Genomic DNA, 7,289 nt, shown 5'->3' with positions numbered 1-7,289 from the left:
ATTGCCTATTTTTTTATTGTAGAATTTAATAGAATAGTATTTAGATTGAATTAATCTAAATGAAATCTAAAATAGAATTTAAATTGTACCAACACATGCTGATATAAAAAGATTGCCAATTCTTCTGATTGTGCTTTAAAAAAAAAAAGATTGCCAAGTTGTGTGTGTGTGTGAGTGTGTGTGCGTGTGTGTGTGTAGTTTAGTTGGAGTCTTGCTCTGCCTCCCAGGCTGGAGTGCAGTAGTATGAACTCAACTCACTGCAACCACCACCTCCTGGGTTCAAGTGATTCTCCTGCCTCATCATCCCAAGTCACTGGGATTACAGGCACGCACCACCATGCCCAGCTAACTTTTGTGTTTTTAGTAGATGGGGTTTCACCATGTTGGCCAGGCTGGTCTCAAACTCCTGACCTCAAGTGATCCACCCACCTCGGCCTCCCAAAGTGCTGGGATTACAGACATGAGCCACCACACCTGGCTGCCAAGGTATATTTTTGAGTAAAAAGAGCAAGGTACAAACAAAAATTAGGGTGTGATCCTTATGTCGAAAGAAAGAAAAAGACGACTGGGCATGGTGGCTCATGCCTGTAATCCTAGCACTTTGGGAGGGCAAGGTGGGCAGATTGTGTGAGCCCAAGAGTTTGAGACCAAACCAGGCAACATAGTGAGACCCCATTTCTACAAAAATATAAACAAAAAAATTAGCCAAGTGTGGTGGCCCCTGCCTGTAGTCCCAGCTACTCGGGAGGCTGAGGTGGGAAGATCACTGGAGCCTAGGAGGTCGAGGCTGCATGAGCCATATTTGCACCACTGCCCTCCAGCCTGAGCAGCAGAGCAAGAGCCTGTCTCAAAACAAAAAGAAAATAGAAATAAAAACACCAAAGCCTGAGCATGACGAATGGATTTTCATGCTATTGTGTGATACATGCTTCCCTCAAAACTTGTGACATCATCACATCACCCATCTGACATGAAAAAGAAAAAAGAAAACCCAGAAACCCAAACTAAAACTATTCACAAATCTATAGTGTTATAGGTTGTACTGTGTCTCCCTGAAAGACGCTGAAGCCCTACGCCACAGGGTCTGTGGATGTGACCTTATTTGGGTATAGGGTCTTCACACATGATCAAGCTAAGCTGAGGTAATGAAGGTGAACCCTAATCCCATATGCCTGTTGTCTTTATAAAAAGGGGACGTGTGGACACAGCCCTACAAAGGGAAGACGATGTCAAGACAGAGACAGAAGGCCACCTGCAGGCCAAGGAACTCTGGAGGCTACGAGAATCCAGGAGCGAGACCTGGGACAGCTCCTCCCTCACAGCCTGCACAGGAAAAACGAACAAACAAAATCCCCTTGACTTCAGACTCCTGACCTCCAGAACTGTGAGAATAAACCTCTGTGCTTGAAGCCACACAGTTTAGGGTACTTTGTTAAGGCAATGCTGGGAAATGGATGCAGACTTCTTGGGGTGTGCATCAACACTTCTGCAGGAAATCTGGGATGTGGCATGCTTTAACTTACAATCCATACCTTTCTCTGTTCTGAATTCCTTTTCTGAGAGACAGGGTCTCACTTTGTGGCCCAGGCTGGAGTGCGGTGGCACAAGCATGGCCCACTGCAGCCTCAGCCTCCTGGGCTCGATCCTCTTGCCTCAGCCTCCTGGGTAGCTGAGACTACAGGCACATGCCACTGTGCCTGGCTAATTTTTTAAAAATGTTTTGTAAAGATGAGGTCTTGCTGTGTTGCCCAGGTTTATCTTGAACTCCTAGCCTCAAGTGATCCTCCCACCTTGTCCTCCTAAAGTTCTGGAATTACAGGTGTAAGCCACTATAATTAGCTTACCTTTTTTTTTTTTTTTTGAGACAGAATCTCACTCTGTCCCCCAGGCTAGAGTGCAGTGGCATGATCTCAGCTCACTGAAACCTCCACCTCCTGGGTTCAAGCAATTCTTCTGCCTCAGCCTCCCGAGTAGCTCGGATTATAGGCACCTGCCACCACACCCGGCTAATTTTTGTATTTTTATTACAGGCGGGGTTTCATCATGTTGGCCGGCTTGGTCTCTAACTCCTAACCTCAGGTGATCTACCCACCTCAGCCTCCCAAAGCGCAGGGATTACAGGTGTGAGCCACCATGCCCATCCTCTAATTTTTGTATTTTTAGTAGAGATGGGGTTTCCCCATGTTGGCCAGGCTGGTCTTGAGCTCTTGACCTCAGGTGATCTGTCTGTCTCAGCCTCCCAAAGTGCTGGGATTACAGGCATGAGCCACCACGCCCAGCCTCAAGACTTCTCTACTATCGTAAGACTCTTATCTTTGAGTATTTTTCCCTTGCTTATGCCTCTGTGAACAATGGAAGTGAAAAGGAGTCTGTTATGTGCACTTACAGGGTATACTTTTACTTGTGAAGGAGTTTCCAGCCAGCCTTTTGCATGGATAACAATATACTTTGATAGATAAAAGATGAAGGATGGCCGGGTATGGTGGCTCACACTTGTAATCCCAGCACTTTGGGAGGTCAAGGCAGGTGGATCACAAGGTCAAGAATTTGATACCAGCCTGGCCAACATGGTGAAAACCTACCTCTATTAAAAATACAAAAATTAGTTGGGCATGGTGGTGGGTGCCTGTAATCCCAACTACTCAGGAAGCTAAGGCAGGAGAATCACTTGAACTCTGGAGACAGAGGTTGCAGTGAGCTGAGATGGCTCCATTGTACTCCAGCTTGGGTGACAGAGTGAGACTCCGAGTCAAAAAAAAAAAAAAAAAAAGATGAAGACCAAATTTAGGTGAGAAAATATATAAATTGACTCATAATCAGTCAGAAACAGAACATTGGTTCACTCCTCTTAACCCACATCATGGGTTAAAGAGAACGTTGCCAGGAGGCCTTCACTATTCTAGAAGGGCATCATTTGTTAGGTCCTTTTTTTTCTTTTGAGACAGAGTCTCACTCTGTCGCCAGGCTGGAGTGCAATGGCACGATCTCCACTCACTACGACCTCTGACTCTCTGGTTCAAGTGATTCTCTTGCCTCATCCTCCGAGTAGCTGGGACTACAGGCACGCCCCACCACACCCAAGCTAATTTTTGTATTTTTAGTAGAGACGGGGTTTCACCATGTTGGCAAGAATGATCTTGATATCCTGACCTCATAATCTGCCCACCTAGGCCTCCCAAAGTGCTGGGATTACAGGCGTTAGCCACCTCGCCTAGCCTGTTAGATCCTTTTCCGTGGTTTGGAGTAAAGGAAGCAATAATTAGAAATATATCTATCAGGCCGGGCACTGTGGCTCATGCCTGTAATTCCAGCACTTTGGGAGGCCAAGGCGGGCAGATCACCTGAGGTCAGGAGTTCGAGACCAATCTGATCAACAAGGAGAAACCCCGTCTCTACTAAAAATACAAAAAATTAGCTGGGCGTGGTGGCACATGCCTGTAATCCCAGCTACTCAGGAGGCTGAGTGAGGAGAATTGCTGAACCCAGGAGGCAGAGGTTTCGGTGAGCTGAGATCTGGTCATTGCACTCCAGCCTGGGCAACAACAACAAAAAAATATATTCATCAGCCGGGCACGGTAGCTCACTCCTGTGATCCCAATACTTTGGGAGGCCGGGGCAGGTGGATCACGAGGTCAGGAGTTCGAGACCAGCCTGCCCAACATGGTCAAACCCCATCTCTACTAAAAACACAAAAATTAGTCGTGTGTGGTGGGGCATGCCTGTAATCCCTGCTACTCGGGAGGCTGAGGCAGGAGAATCACTTGAACCACAAGGCAGAAGCTGCAGTGGGCGGAGATGGCACCACTGCACTTCAGATTGGGCAACAGAGTGAGACTCCATCTCAAAAAAGAAAAGAAAAAAAGAAAAAGAAAGAGAAAGAAAAAAGAAATATATCCCTCATGGGCCAGGCCCGGTGACTCATGTCTGTCATCTTAGTACTTTGTGAGGCTGAGGCAGGTGGATCACCTGAGGTCAGGAGTTCGAGATCTGCTTGGCCAACATGGTAAAACCCTGTCTCTACTAAAAATATAAAAATTAGCTGGGTGTGGTGGCACATGCTTGTAATCCCAGCTACTCAGGAGGCTGTGGCATGAGAATCACTTGAACCCGGGAAGTATAGGTTGAAGTGAGCCGAGATCTTGCCATTGAACTTCAGCCTGGGCAACAAAAGCAAAACTGGATCTCAAAAAATAATAATAATAAAAATAGAAATATGGTGGTGGGTCACGCCTGTAATCCCAGCACTTCGGGAGGCCGAGGTGGGCAAATCATGAGGTCAAGAGATCAAGACCCTCCTGGCCAACAGGGTTAAACTCCCTCTCTACTAAAAATATAAAAATTAGCTGAGTGTGGTGTCTCATGCCTGTAGTCCCAGCTACTCAGGAGGCTGAGGCAGGAGAATCGCTTGAACCCAGAAGGCAGAGGTTGCATTGAGCCGAGATGGTGCCACTGTACTCCAGCCTGGTGACAGAGAGACTCTGTCTAAAAAAAAAGAGAAATATATTCCTCATGATAGGTTCTATAGCAGATTCTACTTTAAAGGCTATAGTTACACAACAGACTTTAAATTCTCTTGTGGCCAGGCATGGTGGCTCATGCCTGTAATCCCAGCACTTTGGGATGCCAAGGCAGGTGGATCAGTAGGTCAGGAGTTTGAGACCAGCCTGGCCAACATGATGAAACTCCATCTCCACTAAAATTACAAAACTTAGCTGGACGTGGTGGCACGAGCCTGTAACCCTAACTACTCAGGAGGCTGAGACAGGAGAATTGCTTAAACCTGGGAGGTGGAGGTTTCAGTGAGCCAAGATCTCACCACTGTACTCTATCTTGGGCAATATAGCAACAGAGCAAGACTCCATCTCAGAAAAAAAAAAAAAAAGAAATGCTCTTTTGAAGGTTGTGATAGAATTGGCTGAACAGAGAGATATCTGTGTATCTGCTGGCATTCACGGCCTATGGAGACAATGTCCTGTATTATAGAGATTCAGTTGTAGTGAATTAACAAAGAGACTGCTGGCCGGGCATGGAGGCTCACGCTTGTAATCCCAGCACTTTGGGAGGCCAAGGCAGGCGGACCACCTGAGGTCAGGAGGTCGAGACCAGCCTGACCAACATGGAGAAACCCTGTCTCTACTAAAAATACAAAATTAGCTGAGCGTGGTGATGCAGGCCTGTAATCCCAGCTACTTGGGAGGCTGAGGCAGGAGAATCGCTTGAACCTGGGAGATGGAGATTGCAGTGAGCCGAGATCATGCCATTGCACTCCAGCCTGGGCAATAAGAGCAAAACTCCATCTCTCTGTCTCTCTCTCTCTCTCTCTCTCTCTCTCTCTATATATATATATATATATATATATATACACACACACACACACACGCGCGCGCGCGCGCACACACGCACACACACACACACACACACACACACACACACACATATATCGAGGAGAAGAGACCATCACCCAGGTAGCATTCCAAATAGCATATAGATACTCTGTATTTCAAATACTCCACTCTTTTAGGGTGGTTTGTACATAGTAACTTCCTTCCAAAGTGTACAATATGAAAAGGGAAGTGGGAAGAATATCATTTTTTTTTTGAGTTGGAGTCTCTCTCTGTTGCCTAGGTTGGAGTGCAATGGCTTGAACTTGGCTCACTACAACCTCCACCACCCAGGTTCAAGCAATTCTTCTGCCTCAACCTCCCCAATAGCTGGAATTACAGGTGCCCAACACCACACCCAACTAATTTTTTTTTTTAGTTTTTAGTAGAGATGGCATTTCACCATGTTGACCAGGCCGGTCTTGAACTCCTGACCTCAAATGATCCACCTGCCTCAGCCTTCCAAGGTGCTGGGATTACAGCCATGAGCCACTGCGCCCAGCCAGGAAGAGTATCTTTATAGTGTAGAATCTTGACACCATCTCAGCTGCGTGATCAAGGTCACAATCAACAGTGATGAGTCATATTGGTAGTACGGACCCTGGGTGTGATGTGATGAGAATGACACTTCACTTCTTTGGTCTTCCTCTAAAAAAACCAAACCATTATAATTAAGACAAAAATATCTGACAAGTCCAAATTGGAGAACATTGTACAGAATAGCTGGACAGAAAAACTGTCAAGGTCATCAAAAACAAGGAAAATCTGAGAAACTTTTATAGCCAAGAGGTGCCTAAGAAAACCTGACTAGAGATGGAATGTGGTGTCCTGGATAAGGTCCTAGAACAGAAAGAGAGCATCAGCCAGAAAACCAGTAGACTTTAGTTACTAGTTATGTGTCAATACTGATTCATTCACTGTTAACAGGCGTACCATGCTCTTGTAAGATGTTAACAGGAGGGAAAACTGGTGCCGGATATATGAGCACTCACTGTGCTAGCTTCTGAATTTTACTGCAAATCTAAAACTATACTAAAAAAATAAAGATTATTTTAAAATCTGATGGTTCATAAATCACATCAAAATGGGAATTCTGCCAGGCACAGTGGCATACCCCTGTAATCCCAGCATTTTGGGAGGCTGAGGCAGGTGAATCACTTGAGATCAGGAGTTCAAGACCAGCCTTTTCAACATGGTGAAACTCTGTCTCTACTAAAATTACAAAAGGTAGCCAGGTGGGGTGGCACACACCTGTAATCCCAGCTACTTGGGAGATTGAGGCAGGATAATTGCTTGAACCCAGGAGGCGGAGGTTGCAGTGAGGTGAGGTTGCACCTCTGTGCTCCAGCGTGGGTGCAGAGAGAGACTCTGTCTCAAAAAAAAAAAAAAAAAAAAAAGAAAAGAAAAGAAAATTGTAACTCCTGTAAGAAAGGTGGTACTCAGTTCTTGACTGTCACATGTCTATAGTAAAGTGCCAGAACTAAAGGGCCACACAGGAGTCTGCCTAGATGTAGATCCTGAGTGGGGACTTGGGTGCCCTTTGTTCGAGAGATCCACAGATGCAGGCATGGGGCTGGGTGAGATGGTTCATGCCTGTAATCCCAGTACTTTGGGAGGCTGAGGTGGGAGGGTCACCTGAGTTCAAGACTAGCCTGGCCAACATATAGAAACTCTGTCTGTACTAAAAATACAAAAATTAGGCCAGGCATGGTGTCTCACACCTGTAATCCCAGCACTTTGGAGGCCAAGGCAGGTGGATCACAAGATCAGGAGATCAAGACCATCCTGGCTAACACGGTGAAACCCCATCTCTACTAAAAATACAAAAATATAGCCAGGCATGGTGGCATGCACCTGTAGTTCCAGCTACCTGGGAGGCTGAGGCAGGAGAATCACTTGAACCTGGGA

The 7,289-nt window shown here is 46.1% G+C and overlaps 1 pseudogene; it reads left to right on the top strand.

Moving 5' to 3' along the window:
- Window positions 1-877: 877 nt before the first annotated feature.
- LOC116534847 lies at window positions 878-971 on the top strand (annotated as a pseudogene).
- Window positions 972-7,289: the final 6,318 nt, after the last annotated feature.

Source organism: Sapajus apella, unplaced genomic scaffold (assembly GCF_009761245.1).
Source record: "Sapajus apella isolate SASKATOON/1434 unplaced genomic scaffold, GSC_monkey_1.0 scaffold89, whole genome shotgun sequence".
NCBI classification, from domain to species: Eukaryota; Metazoa; Chordata; class Mammalia; order Primates; family Cebidae; genus Sapajus; species Sapajus apella.
Note: the sequence above shows the minus strand (reverse complement) of the source record. Positions and strands in the feature narration are given on the sequence as shown.